General features: G+C 43.5%; 1 protein-coding gene across 1 annotated transcript in view; it reads right to left on the bottom strand.

Annotated features, from left to right (window-relative positions):
• The window catches only part of PPM1H (protein phosphatase, Mg2+/Mn2+ dependent 1H), a 304,754-nt gene that overhangs the window by 91,196 nt on the left and 197,461 nt on the right, over positions 1–16,097 (bottom strand). The gene's annotated exons all lie outside the window — the stretch shown is intronic.

The following is a 16,097-nucleotide window of genomic DNA, read 5'->3' as shown; positions in this document are numbered from 1 at the left end:
AAAGAAAAATATTCACATATTTCTAATCCATTTAATTAACCCCTGGGTCATTTAACGTTTTTTTGCTCCCCTTCTTCTCAGAGCCATAACTTTTAGGATATATTAACAGAAGCATACAGTCTAGATCACGTGAAGTCATTATTTCCCTCTACTCCTCTTTGGTCAGACCTCATCTGGAATATTGTGTCCAGTTTTGGGCACCACATTTTAAAAAAGACATCAACAAACTGGAGCAAATTCAGAAAAGAGCGACCAGAATGGTGACCGGTCTGCAAACCCTGTCTTATGAGGAAAGGTTGCAGGATTTGTGAATGTTTAGCTTGCAAAAGAGAGGACTGAGAGGAGACTTAATAGCTGTCTACAAATATCTCAAGGGCTGTCACATTGTAGAAGGATCAACTTTATTCTCATTTGCACAAGGAAAGACTAGAAGCAATGGGATGAAACTGAATGGGAGGAGACACAGATTAGATATTAGAAAAAACTTTTTGACAGAGTGGTCAATGAGTGGAACAGGCTGCCACGAGAAGTGGTGAGTTCTCCTCAATAGAAGTCTTCAAACAGAGGCTGGACAGACATCTGCCTGGGATGATTTAGTGAATCCTGCTTTGAGCAGGGGGTTGGACCAGATGGCCCAGGAGGGTCCCTTCCAACTCTACAATTCTATACTTTTTTTATTTTTCCGTCAATATGGCTATGTGAGGGCTTGTTTTTTGCTGGACATGTTGAACTTTTGAACGACACCATTGGTTTTAACATATCGTGTACTGGAAAATGGGAAAAAAAATCCAAGTGAGGTGAAATTGTAAAAAAAGTGCAATTCCACAGTTGTTTTTTGGTATTTTTTTACCATGTTCACTAATGGCTAAAACTGACCAGCCATTATGATTCTCCAGGTCTTTAGGAGTTCAGAGACACTAAACATGTCTAGGCTCTTTTTTATTTAAGTGGTGAAAAAAAAAAAAATCCAATCTTTGGTTTTGGCTAAAAAAAAAATGCTGTCATTTTCCGAAACCCGTAGCGTTTCCATTTTTCGGCCTCTTGGGCTTGGTGATGGATTATATTTTGTGCGCCAAGCTGACATTTTAATTGATACCATTTTGGTGTGGATACGATCTTTTGATCGGCCATTATTGCACTTTATTGCAATGTAGCGGTGACCAAAAAAAACGTAATTCTGATGTTTTTAATTTTTTTCTCGCTACGCCGTTTAGCGATCAGGTTAATTTTTTTTTATATTGATAGATCGGGCGACTCTCATCGAGGCAATACCAAATATGTGTATTTTTATTTTTTTTATTTTGCATTGGGGTGATTTGAACTTTTATATATTTATTTTATTTTTTTTTACATTTTGCATGCTTCAATAGTCTCCATGGGAGACTAGAAGCTGCAGTACTTTGATCTGCTCTCCTACACACAGGCGATGATCAGATCGCCTATGTGTAGCAGAAATGCTCACTTGCTATGAGTTTTGACTGCCGGGCGGCGCTCATAGCAATCTAGCTATGACAACCATAGAGGTCTGTTGGAGACTTCTGGTTGTCATGCCAATCCATCAGTGACCTGCGATCATGTGACGGGGTCATTGATGGGCGGGGTTTGCCGGAAGCACGAGTTAAATGCCGCTGTCAGAGATTGACAGCAGAATTTAACGGGCTAACAGCCACGAGTGGATCGCGATTCCACCCGCGGCTGTTAACGGCACATGTCAGCTGTTCAAAACAGATGACACGTGCCGGGAAAGATGTCGGCTCAGCGCCGCAGCCCACATCAAAGGGAGGGATTCTGACCGGCGTACTATCACGCCCGATGTCCGAAAGGAGATAAAGCAACCTCTCACAAGAAAAATTGCAATTAAACTGCAGATATGGGGTTAATCTGCAGGTTAATAACGTTATTAACATGTCCAGCGCCTGCATTTAGCTGAACCCTGCAGAGAGACAAAAGGGAATTAGACCTACCAGTAATTCTGTTTCCAGAAGTCACTCAGGATAGCACACCAAGAGGTAGTCCTTCCCTGACCTATAGCGGGACAGGATCACAAAAGAGGTTAAAAGGTCCCTCCCATCTCCACCCTCCAGTGTTTTTTCAAAGTACCACAGAAGGATGGATGGAAATGGTCTAAACAAGCGCTTATAAACTCATATATAAGAAATTCTTTAACAGCTCCAGCTCAATCTCAAGCCATGCTGACTTGATAAACGATCTGAAGGAAGATCGATCTTGGGTTAGCATAAAAACAAACATAAGGGAGCGCAATTAAGGGTGCTGTCCTGATTGACTACCTGAAAACAGAATCACTGGAAGGTCCAATTCCCTTTTTACTGTCTGTCCCTCTGGACAGCACCATGGGGAATACCAAAGAAAAGGCCCCAAGGTGAGTACAGAAGCTCAAGGACCAAAGTACCAGGCAAGAATAAGGCTAGATATAGAAAGGATCTGAAAGATTGGAAGAAATATAGTGGACTATAGAAATCTGCAAAGAAAAATCACCCTAGCGAGTGTCAGATATGTGTTTATAATGGCAAAAATCATTATGAATGTGGTAAACAAAATATGCAGCAGAAACAGAGTGAAACACCCCCGTTGTACCCCAATACCAATAATGAACCGCAGTGAGCTATTTCAGTTATTGTGATAGATACTTATAAACACTGCAGCCATAGAATAGGTCTAAAAACCTTATTGCCCAGCATAAACCACCATGGCTACTTACCGGTAGCCGGTTTTTCCAGAACCCATGACAGCACACCAGAGAGAGGGATCCGCCCTGCCAGGACAGGAACCTACTGAAATATAAGGGTCGGCACCTCTCCCCCGCTTCACTTGGTTACAGAGCATTGAGAGGACTTCCCGGTTAGTTACATGTTTATCCAACACCACATCACACAAATACACCCTGTTAACGTGCACACCCATACGGTGAAAAGGGGGGGGGGGGGATATACGGGTGCTGTCATGGGTTCCGGAAAAACCGGCTACCGATAAGTAACCATGGTGGTTTTCCCTTCACCCATGACAGCACACCTGAGAGATTTTTGGAGACTTCGAACATCTTAGGGAGGGACCACCGCTTGCGGCACCCTTCTACCAAAGGTTAAGTCAGCAGAGGAGGATAGATTTAATCTATAGTGCTTAAAAAAGGTTGAGGGTGAGGTCCAGGTAGCGGCCTTACAGATTTGGTCAATCGATACCTCTGCCTTTTCAGCCCAGGAGGTCGCCACGGCTCTGGTGGAATGAGCCTTGATGCCGTCAGGAATCGGAACACCACTAGCTGAGTAGGCTACACTAATGGCCTCCCTAATCCATCTGGCAATAGTCCCTTTTGATACTCCATAGCCCTTCCTGGCACCCTGAAAGGCTACAAATAGGGACTGGGACCTCCTCCACTAGCTAGTCACTGATATGTACTCTAAGAGGGCTCTTTTAACGTCTAGTTTATGGAATTTCTCCTCTCCTGGGTTTTTTGGATTCTCACAGAAGGAGGGGAGGATAATCTCCTGGCTATGATGGAAATTCGATACAACTTTCGGTAAATAAGCAGGGTCTGTTTTTAGGACAACCCTGTCCTGGTACACCTGGGTATAAGGTGGATTAACTGAGAGGGCCTGCAAGTCACTTACTCTACGGGCCGATGTAAGGGCCACTAAAATAATGGTCTTTAGGGTGAGATATTTTACTGGTAGTTATTTTTCGTGAGCTTCTAACACAAGGTTTAGATCCCAAGGAAGCTATTTTTGGTAATGGGATTGGCAGGATTTGATGAATCTGGCCACTCATCTGTTTGCTGCTATGTTGCAGTTATATAGAGCGCCTAGTGCTGAAACCTGTACTTTAAGTGTATTTACTGCTAGACCTAGCTGTAGCCCCGCCTGTAAGAATTCCATGTTCTACCGTATATGTTAGTTGTTACTGGCTTTCTACTTTTCATCAGCGTAGCCACCAACCCAGGGGAGAACCCTCTATTTTTTAAAAGTGACCTCAAATTCCAATTCAGATGCAACCCCTTGACTTGCGTGTGGAATACCGGACCCTGAGCTAGCAGGTCTGGAATCTCTGGCAGTACCCATGGATCTGAGCGGGACATCATCTGCAGTAGTGAGAACCAGGGCCTTTTTGGCCAGAACGGGGCTATTAGGATCACCCTGGCCTGATCTCTTATTTTCTTCACCACTGCTGGGATTAGAGCTACTGGAGGAAAGGCATAACCCAGTTTGAAATTCCACGGAATTTGCAATGCGTCCACCGCCCATGGCTCTTCTTTTGGGTTTAGTGAACAGAATCTCTTTACCTGCCTGTTGCTTTTGTTGGCAAAGAGGTCCATTACCGGCTCTCCCCAGAGTTGTACTATTTTCTGTAACACTGAATCATTTAGGGCCCATTCTCCTCGCCTTAATGTGTTTTGGGTTAGGAAATCGGCTTGTATGTTCTCTACCCCTCTGATGTGTAGGGCCGTTAAAGAGAGTAGGTGTCGTTCTGCTCTGTAAAAAATTTTGTTGGTTTCGTTCATTGAGTGTGACCTTGTTGGTTGATATATGCCACTGTCACTTTGTTGTCTGACATGATCCGGACATTGTGGCCTTCTAGGCTGGGAATAAAATTTTTAAGGCTTTGCTTACTGCCCGTAGTTCTTTTAGGTTGGAGGATGCGTTTTGTTCTTGGTGTTCCCAGGGTCCCTGGGCTGCCTGTCCCCTCTGGTGTGCTCCCCACCCCGAGAAACTTGCGTCCGTCAGGATCACATCGGACACTGGTCTGTGCCACAATGTTCCTGCTACTAGGTTTGCCCTGTCTAACCACCATCTGAGAGAGTTTTTGACTTTTAAGGAAAGTTCCAGCCTTCCTTCTAAACGTCCTCTTAGCAATTTCTGTGCTGATAGGATCTCTGCCTGCAGTTGACGGGTATACCGCTGGAATACAGGCTGTCAGAGTGCCTAGTAAGGACATCGCCCCTCTCAGGGTCATGTGAGGCTGGTCTATGGCTGTCAAGGTCATATTCCTCACCTTTTCCACTTTGGCCTCTGGTAAAAGACAAATTTGTTGTTCCGAGTCCAGGATGAATCCTGAAAATATTTGCCTTTTTAGGGGGTGTAGTCTTGACTTTTTGACATTCACCATCCAGCCAAGTCTCTGTAGGGTATCTGTTACCCTTTCCACTTGTTCTGTGCAGTGATGTTCTGAGTTGCCCACTATTAGAAAATCGTCTAAGTAGGGTATTATAATCGTGTTGTGGATTCGGAGGAAGGCTGTCATCTCTGCTACGACCTTCGTAAACACCCTCGGGGGTATGGATATGCCAAATGGAAGGGCTCTGATTTGAAAACGCCTGAGATTGCCCTGGATGTAGAGAGCTACCCTTAAGTATTTTTGGTACTCTGGATGGATCGGGATGTGGTAGTAGGCATCCTTTAGGTCAACTACGGCTGTAAAACAATTGTGGTGTAAAAGCTTTATGGCCGAAGTCACTGACTCCATTTTGAAGGTCTGGTTTTCTATCCATTGATTGAGGCCTGTGAGGTTTATAATCGCCCTGAATGAATGGTCTGGCTTTTTTATTAGGAAGAGGGGTGAGTAGAAACCCCTTCTCTCCTGTTCGCTTGGAACTTCGGTCAGAACGTATTTGTCCAGCAGACTTAGGATTTCTGCCTCTAGGGCCAACTGCTCTTCTATCCCATTCCTGACGGGGGTCACCACAAACGATGTTCTTGGCCGTTGAAAAAAGGGATATTTGAGGCCTGTTTTTATAATGTTTAGAATCCAGGTATTGGAAGATATACTTTCCCAGGCTTGATAAAAGAGCATCAGTCTCCCCCCCACTGGGATATCGGCGTAATTGTGGGGATTTCTTTGCGGATGAAGCGGCTCCGCCAAACATGAAACCAGACTTCTTCTTCCTTTTGTCCTCCCATCTTTTCCGATCCCCCGAAGGACGGCCTCTGTTGAATTTTCCCCTCCGAAAGAGCAGTCTTCTTTGATCTCCAGGAAATCTAGGGAAGCCCTTCTTTCTATCACCAGCTTTTTCCAGGATGTCGTCCAAATTTTTCCCAAATAGAAACTGTCCATCACACGGAAGAGAGCACAATTTAGCTTTTGACTGTAGATCTCCAAGACAGCCTTTAAGCCATAATGCACACCTTGCGGCGTTTGATCCCGCCGCCCTCGCCGTCAGTCTTATGGAATCGGCAGAGGTGTCGGCCAAAAAAGCGGCTGCTCCATGTAGAAGATACAGGTCTCCCAGGATTTTTTTTTTAAAACTTTAGATGCGAGTTTTTCATCCAGCTGCTGTAGCCAGATCATTAAGGATCGAGCTGTGCAGGTGCCGGCTATTGCCGGTTTCAGTCCCCCTGCCGCTGCTTCCCATGTATGTCTTAGGGTAGGAGTCTGCTTTCTTATCTAGCGGATTCTCTTAGTACTCCTGAGTCTTCTAGGGGCAGGGCCGATCTTTTGGATGATCTGGATACTGCTGCATCAATTTTTGGGACCTTGTCCCATATTTCCGTATCTTTAGGCTCAAAGGGATATCTCCTTTTTCAGGAGGAAGGAAGGCTACCTGATCTTTCAGGCTGCTTCTACTGTCTTTCAATGAGCGCCTGGATTTTCTCATTAACTGGAAAGGTGCGCTTTTTCCGTTCCTGTAACCCCCCCAAACATGACGTCTTCTAGGGACGTAGTCGCTTTCTCTTCCTGTAGGCCCATGATTGTCCTAATGGCCTTAAGGAGCGCATCTGTATCCTCTACCGGAAAACACGGCCTGCCCCCAGTATCACTATCTGAGGAGGACATGTGCTCGGCCTGATATTCAGACGAGGAGGAGTCTGATGAGGAACTTGGGGAGTCTCTCCTACTTTTTTCTTTACTAACATTTTAAGTGAGCCTTTACCTCGGACCTTATGACTGATCTGAGGTTAGTTGCCAGGCTCGGCACCTCCTTCACCATAGTTCGCTGGATACAGCTGGCGCAAAGGTCCTTTTGCCAATCTCTCGCTAGGGGGCTCTGGCATATAGCACACTCTATTATTTTGCTTGCTCCCTGCTTTTTTGTCTTTTCCCTAAGGAAAAAATAACACACAAGAAGGACCCTATTAATATTGGTCTAACTTTCACAAAGATCACTCACCACCCACAAAGTCGGATACCGGACTCGGAGGCTGTGTTGGAGCATGTGGTCTGTGCTCTCTCGACCTCGATGAATCTCTCGATCTGTGGCTCGGGCAGCTACTGCTTTTGCCGCTTGAACGGCTGCCATGCTTACGTGCAGAGGTCTGCGATGGGGGCAGAGACGGTGGAGACGGTGAACGCTCCTGCTGTGACCCCATTGTATCACCTGGCCGCCCTGCTCCTTGTCCTCCTTTAAGTAGGTGCATCCGGTGAGCGATCTCTTCCCCTCCCCCCTGCGACCGCCGGCCGCAATTCTTCTTACTGCAGCCGGCGCCGCACCAGACGCCATCTTGTCTGTGACATCAGCCGGCGCACTCCCAGGGTGCACCGCGCCGTTGACGTCAGATGCCGGAAACCGCCCCGGCTTTCCCTGTCGTCCCAGGGAGAAGGAACGGGTGCGCGGGAGGGGGAGGGAGGCACAGAGGAGCGCCCCACTGCCGAGGCCTGCCTTACCGCACCCGCACGAACTCGGGGCCTGCAGGAGGATCCCCGGGGACTGCGCTTCCAGGCCACCGACGGCCGGCGCTGCAGGTAAGCAGACCTGCTCTTCCCGCACCGGGACGGCCCTGGGTCCATCATCTTCCATGACAGGCACCGCCGCTGTCAGACTGGGATCCCGTTCCAGGACAGGAACCCAACTGTCCTGGCGGGGCGGATCCCTCTCTCAGGTGTGCTGTCATGGGTGAAGGGAAAATATGGTGATGGCCACTGCCACAACGTGGACCTGCAAGGCAGAGACCCTGGATTGCAGGAAAATCAAACCATTAACAGTTAGCATATAGCTAATAGGCAGAGCATTGGGATGCATGTACATTACTCATCCAGGAGTTCACGTCTAGTTTGAATCTTTAGATGTTTAGGCCTCAAGAAAGGAGCTGGATATTATTGAAACTAAGGAAATATGCATCCCCTGCCATTACCAACGTTGGGTTTCTCATCAGAACAACTGATAGGGAAGCGTGGATGATCACTCCTGTGGTGCCGATAGTAATGACACAGGAAGTCTGAATTCAGGAATTTTTGAAATTGGCCTAACTAAATGTCAACCTCGGTCGTGCCATAAACAAGCATATATACATACACACCAAAAAATGGGAAACATGCTTTGAAAATGTCAAACGCTGAAGCCCGATCATAAAGCCCTGTGCAGACATGACATGTAACTAACAAATAAAATCATGAGATGTAGCCCGAACATACGGCCTTACTATAGCCTAGAGGTCCAAGGCCTAGTTGATCATATGTGAAATGAAACCTCAGAACATGAGGCTCTAGGTCCAGCTTTGGCATGAAGGCATGAGGCTATCATCAGCCCAGAGGCCTAGGCCTTCAACATAACATTCCATCGTGCACTCACCTGTGATGGCTCCACACCCACTAGAAGAACAGGGGGAGCTGGTAATGCAGAGAGCCCAATATGGAGGGAAACGGTGTAACATCAGGAATACTGTATTACTGCCAATGATACACAGGTTGGCTGAGCGACCTCTCTCACAGAGGTATTGGCCACATACCGCTTGCCAGGGGTATGGGAAGGCCGAGACCCCCGCCGATCCTCTTGGGTCCATGCTGGTACAGAGACTGATGGCTGAGGGACCTCCATTCAGAGAGGTGTCGTCCATGGACTGTTGACAGGGGGAAGGGAAGGCCGAGAAACACCCCCCCCCCCCCCCCCCCGATTCCCCTGAGTCCATATAACAAAGCTCCACAGACTATCTTCACTCTAGGAGCAACCGCTCATACAGCTATCCCCTGTAGAGACAGGAAAAACACTGGAAAGTGGAGGTGGAAATGGCCATTTAACCAATCTGTGATCCTGTCCAGTTATAGGTCAAGGAAGGACTACCTCCATGGTGCTGTCCGGAGGGACAGACTGGAAATTAACTTTATTCTCCCCTCGCAGTGTTCTGGTTTCAGTCACGGCACCAGAGAATACAGAGCATGACTGTAACCTCGCCCCTGGCACTGACCGACAGCCGGCCACAATGAAAAAACTGACTACAAGTCCAATATATAAAATTATAAATTTTATAGTTAATGTAAATATACCAAGTTAAATTTTTTTTTTAGTTCATGCAGTCAACAATTCATAGATATAAATAAAAATACATAGTATTCATCTGTATATTAGGAAGGAAATGGGGCACAATAAAACAGGGTTGTAGAGTATATGTTTCAATATCAGTATATAGCACTGCTAAAATTTACACATAGTGACAGAACAAATTTATATACAGCAAGTGTATAACATATGTGTACAACAAAATGTATTTGATATATAAAGTGCAAGTGGCAAAAATATGTGCATTAAAAAAATTGAATGTAATATAAAATGAGAAAAATACAATAAAGTGCAACTAGTGCAAAGGATTTGTATAGCAGCAAGTGCTGATGTGCCCAAAACTAGTTATTAGCAAACACTAGAAAATGGTAGAGTGATTAAAACTAATATCAGAGGTGCAAAAATTAGCCGCCAACTTGCGCAATGCCAAACTAAATAGATTTGGACACTGAACACGGTTCATCCATTAGGTTTTAATGAACATAATAGTTTCGCTACATTTCTCTGACCATCTTTGTAATACTATTATCATCATTACTTTATTTTATTATTCATTTTATTGGTATCTGTATATTTGTAATAATTTTTATAAATTTTTTGCACTAGTTGCACTTTATTGTTTTCAAATTTTATATTACATTCTATTTTTTTAATGCACACATTTTTGCCACTTGCACTTTATATATATCAAATACATTTTGTTGTGCACATTATATGTTATACACTTGCTGTATATAAATTTGCTCTGTCACTGTGTAAATTTTAGCAGTGCTATATACTGATATTGCTACATATATTCTACAACCCTGGTTTATAGTGCCCCATTTCCTTCCTAATATACAGATGAATACTATGTATTTTTATTTATATCTATGAATTGTTGACTGCATAAACTAAACATTTTTTTTTAACTTGGTATATTTACATTAACAATAAAATTTATAATTTTACATATTGGACTTTTAGTAGGTTTTTTCTTTTTGGTGTTCATAGGTTGTGTTTCCGATGGTCCACTTTTGTTCAGGTCCATTTTTATTTGCCTGTGGTGCCATTCTGGTGTGGTGATTTAGATTTGAGTTTACATCATTCTGATATATATATATATATATATATATATATATATATATATATATATATACACATACATACACAATAGCTTTAGAGCCTTGCGTTGCCTGGGCATAGTAACCAACTGTGGTTAGTTATAACAAATTATAATGATTATATTGCACATAAAAACATTTCACATCATATATTCAACACTACAGATTTGCAACACAAATTAACTAAACGATTACCCAAGTATCCTATCCTGTGTGATACTGACAGCTGAGCAGTGTATCTAATCCTATCCTTTGTGATACTGACTGCAGAGCCATGTATCTAATCCTATCCTGTGTGATACTGACTGCTGAGCTTTGTATCTAATCCTATCCTTTGTGATACTGACTGCAGAGCCATGTATCTAATCCTATTCTATGTGATACTGACTGCTGAGCTTTGTATCTAATCCTATCCTGTGTGATACTGACTGCAGAGCCATGTATCTAATCCTATCCTGTGTGATACTGACTGCTGATCCGTATATCTAATCCTATTCTGTGTGATACTGACTGCTGAGCCGTGTATCTAATCCTATCCTGTGTGGTACTGACTGCTGAGCCGTGTATCTAATCCTATCCTGTGTGATACTGACTGCTGAGCTGTGTATCTAATCCTATTCTGTGTGATACTGTCTGCTGAGCCGTGTATCTAATAGACAATAACACCATAGAAATGGTAAGAATAATAGGCCTCAGTTACCACAACTGTCTACAAAGAAAACTGTTGCTGATAGCAACCAATCACAGCTCATTTTTCATCTTTTAAACAGCTCTGGGACAGCGTGGAGAGTTTTAAGTGGCGACTTTTGTGTTTCGACTTTTAGGTGGTGAGGTTGTTGTATGTGTGGTGAAATGTGTGCTGAGGGTGGTATATGTGTTGAAGCACGTGGTAGTGTGTGGCGCATTTTGTGTGTGTGTTTATATCCCCTTGTGTGGTGAGTATCCCATGTCAGGGCCCCACCTTAGCAACTGTACGGTATATACTCTTTGGCGTCATTGCTCTCATTCTTTAAGTCCCCCTTGTTCACATCTGGCAGCTGTCAATTTGCCTCCAACACTTTTCCTTTCACTTTTTCCCCATTATGTAGATAGGGGCAAAATTGTTTGGTGAATTGGAACGCGCAGGGTTAAAATTTTGCCTCACAACATAGCCTATGACGCTCTCTGGGTCCAGACGTGTGACTGTGCCAAATTTTGTGGCCGTACCTGCGACGGTGTGGATGCCAATCCCGGACAAACACACACACACACACACACACACACACACACACACACACACACACACACACACACACACATGCATGCATGCATACATACATACATACATACATACATACATACATACACACACATACACATTGAGCTTTATATATTAGATATACAGTTGTAGCCAAAAGTATTGACACCCCTGCAATTCTGTCAGATAATACTCAGTTTCTTCCTGAAAATGATTGCAAACACAAATTCTTTGGTATTATAATCTTCATTTAATTTGTCTTAAGTGAAAAAACACAAAAAGAATTGTCCTAAAGCCAAATTGGATATAATTCCACACCAAACATAAAAAAAGCCCATGGCACTGTGGCTAACCTCCCTAGATGTGGATGGAAAAGAAAAATTGACAAGAGATTTCGACACAAGATGTTGTGCGGATGTTGGATAAAGAACCTCGACTAACATCCAAACAAGTTCAAGCTGCCCTGCAGTCCGAGGGTACAACAGTGTCAACCCGTACTATCCGTCAGCGTCTGAATGAAAAGGGACTGTATGGTAGGAGACCCAGGAAGACCCCACTTCTTAACCCGAGACATAAAAAAGCCAGGCTGGAGTTTGCCAAAACTTACCTGAAAAAGCCTAAAATGTTTTGGAAAAATGTTCTCTGGCCAGATGAGACAAAAGTAGAGATTTTTGAGCAAAGGCATCAACATAGAGTTTACAGTAGAAAAAAAGAGGCATTCAAAGAAAAGAACACGGGCCCTACAGTCAAACATGGCGGAGGTTCCCTGATGTTTTGGGGTTGCTTTGCTGCCTCTGGCACTGAACTGCTTGACAGTGTGCATGGCATTATGAAGTCTGAAGACTACAAACAATTTTTTCAGCATAATGTAGGGCCCAGTGTGAGAAAGCTGGGTTCTCCCTCAGAGGTCATGGGTCTTCCAGCAGGACAATGACCCAAAACACACTTCAAAAAGCACTAGAAAATGGTTTGAGAGAAAGCACTGGAGACTTCTAAGGCCTTCTAAGGACACTTCAGTTTTTTGCATCAGTCAAAATCCGCCAAAAGGACGGATGGCGGATCCGTTTTAGTACTGACGACAACGGATGCCACCCGTCCGTTTTTTTGAAGGAATCAGAGAGAGAGAGAGAGAGAGAGAGAGAGAGAGGGAGAGGGAGAATATTTTTTTTCTCCGGCACCCAGAAAGAATATTCACACATTTTTGGCATTTTGGAATTAAGCTCCCCGATCTTTGTTATTGATTTTTCAGCCGGCCACAATGCAGAGCCAGTGTCAGTCAGGGCCGCTGGCAACCCTCCAGCGCTCTGAATTATTCAGATCAGGCGTTTCAGTTCCATCTGTTATTTGTTAAATATGCTTTGCTTACAGTTGTGGCCAAAAGTATTGACACCCCTGCAATTCTGTCAGATAATACTCAGTTTCTTCCTGAAAATGATTGCAAACACAAATTCTTTGGTATTATTATCTTCATTTAATTTGTCTTAAATGAAAAAACACAAAAGAGAATGAAGCAAAAAGCAAAACATTGATAATTTCACACAAAACTCCAAAAATGGGCCAGACAAAAGTATTGGCACCCTCAGCCTAGTACTTGGTTGCACAACCTTTAGCCAAAATAACTGCGACCAACCACTTCCGGTAACCATCAATGAGTTTCTTACAATGCTCTGCTGGAATTTTAGACCATTCTTCTTTGGCAAACAGCTCCAGGTCCCTGATATTTGAAGGGTGCCTTCTCCAAACTGCCATTTTTAGATCTCTCCACATGTGTTCTATGGGATTCAGATCTGGACTCATTGCTGGCCACCTTAGAAGTCTCCAGTGCTTTCTCTCAAACCATTTTCTAATGCTTTTTGAAGTGTGTTTTGGGTCATTGTCCTGCTGGAAGACCCATGACCTCTGAGGGAAACCCAGCTTTCTCACACTGGGCCCTACATTATGCTGCAAAATTTGTTGGTAGTCTTCAGACTTCATAATGCCATGCACATGGTCAAGCAGTCCAGTGCCAGAGGCAGCAAAGCAACCCCAAAACATCAGGGAACCTCCGCCATGTTTGACTGTAGGGACCGTGTTCTTTTCTTTGAATGCCTCTTTTTTTCTCCTGTAAACTCTATTTTGATGCCTTTGCCCAAAAAGCTCTACTTTTGTCTCATCTAACCAGAGAACATTCTTCCAAAACATTTTAGGCTTTTTCAGGTAAGTTTTGGCAAACTCCAGCCTGGTTTTTTTATGTCTCGGGGTAAGTGGGGTCTTCCTGGGTTTCCTACCATACAGTCCTCTTTCATTCAGACGCAGACGGATAGTACGGGTTAACACTGTTGTATCCTCGGACTGCAGGACAGCTTGAACTTGTTTGGATGTTAGTCGAGGTTCTTTATCCAACATCCACACAATCTTGCGTTGAAATCTCTTGTCAATTTTTCTTTTCCATCCACATCTAGGGAGGTTAGCCACAGTGCCATGGGCTTTAAACTTCTTGATGACACTGTGCACGGTAGACACAGGAACATTCTGGTCTTTGGAGATGGACTTGTAGCCTTGAGATTGCTCATGCTTCCTCACAATTTGGTTTCTCAGTCCTCAGACAGTTCTTTGGTCTTCTTTCTTTTCTCCATGCTCAATGTGGTACACACAAGGACACAGGACAGAGGTTGAGTCAACTTTAATCCATGTCAACTGGCTGCAAGTGTGATTTAGTTATTGCCAACACCTGTTAGGTGCCACAGGTAAGTTACAGGTGCTGTTAATTACACAAATTAGAGAAGCATCACATGATTTTTCGAACAGTGCTAATATTTTTGTCCACCCTCTATTTTATGTTTGGTGTGGAATAATATCCAATTTGGCTTTAGGACAATTCTTTTTGTGTTTTTTCATTTAAGACAAATTAAATGAAGATAATAATACCAAAGAATTTGTGTTTGCAATCATTTTCAGGAAGAAATTGAGTATTATCTGACAGAATTGCAGGGGTGTCAATACTTTTGGCCATAACTGTATATAGTGCCATCTCATTCCACAGCGCTTTACATACATCAGAGCACTGTCCCCAATGGGGCTCACAATCTAAATTTCCTAGTGTGAAATGAGTGTGAAAAACCCCAAAAAACAAATACAAACGCCTATACAAACTCTTTGCAGATGTTGTCCTTGGTGGGATTTGAACCTAGGACCCCAGCACTGCAAGGCAAAAGTGCTAACCACTGAGTCACCCTGCTGCCCTATCCGTTGCAAACAAGTGAATAAAATCAAGCACACAGACATACAATCTTTGTAGAAAAAAGATTAATTCTAGAGGTTACACTGAAGATCAACACAACTTAAATCATCATAGGGTGCCACTTTTTACACAAGTAGGATTGTGGGATTACTGATCTACCACAGTCAGCTATAAGCTTGTATAAAAGGCAATCTGCCAGCAGGATCAGCCCTCCTATGCCATCTATGTTGGTATGTAGGTCATAGGAAGCTGAATAAAATACCTTGATATTGTGATCTGATGCCTATAGAGCTCATTATAAATTAAAGTGTTCATTCCCAGTGTGAGACATGTAATGACTGACAGCGTTGTCCCCAGCAATATATTCAACACTGCTAAAGCCCCATTTAAATTAAAATAAGCTGGAGGCAGAATCTCATGCAGATCAGTGTCCGGTCCACAGTCTTTAACAGCTCAGTTACATGTAAGAAAAACGTGGATTTCTCTGAAATAAGAAAATCGGATGCAGACATGAGCTGCTTGCCAATATACCCTAGACGGCTTAGGAAAGTTGATTCTACTAATAAATTCCCTTTAAGAAGTAAATGCATCTAGAAGTTACAGCAACTCTGTTGAAAAGTGGTAGACCAGAAAAATTTACAGAGAAGGGCAACAGGTGCAGAAGCATATGGTGTTGAAAAACTGACTATACTCCATTGCATCACTCATTGCAAAGTTCCTCTAGAAGTGACATCAGCACAACAACTGTGCGTCAGGATCTTCATGAAATGGGTTTCTCTAGTCAGAGAGTTGCACAGAAATCTGAGACCACCATGCACAGGCATCAGCTGGAGTAGTCTAACAAATGCCACCCACTGGGCTCTACAGTAGTGGGATCACTATTTGACATTATGATGATAGATCAATCTGGTTTTGTAGATATCCGGGGTCTGCTACAGTGGCATGTAGCACCCCTGGTCAAAATTGCTGTTATTGTGAAAAGAAGTTGAAATGCTCTCTAAAACATACAGTTGTGGCCAAAAGTATTGACACCCCTGCAATTCTGTCAGATAATACTCAGTTTCTTCCTGAAAATGATTGCAAACACAAATTCTTTGGTATTATCTTCATTTAATTTGTCTTAAATGAAAAAACACAAAAAGAATTGTCCTAAAGCCAAATTGGATATAATTCCACACCAAACATAAAAAAGAGGGTGGACTTCTTACCCCGAGACATAAAAAAGCCAGGCTGGAGTTTGCCAACACTTACCTGAAAAAGCCTAAAACGTTTTGGTAGAATGTTCTCTGGTCAGATGAGACAAAAGTAGAGCTTTTT

Source organism: Dendrobates tinctorius, unplaced genomic scaffold, assembly GCF_039654945.1.
Source record: "Dendrobates tinctorius isolate UK_male_01 unplaced genomic scaffold, ASM3965494v1 ptg000241l, whole genome shotgun sequence".
NCBI lineage: Eukaryota > Metazoa > Chordata > Amphibia > Anura > Dendrobatidae > Dendrobates > Dendrobates tinctorius.
The sequence above is the reverse complement of the archived record's forward strand: the minus strand, read 5'-3'. Positions and strand labels throughout refer to the sequence as shown.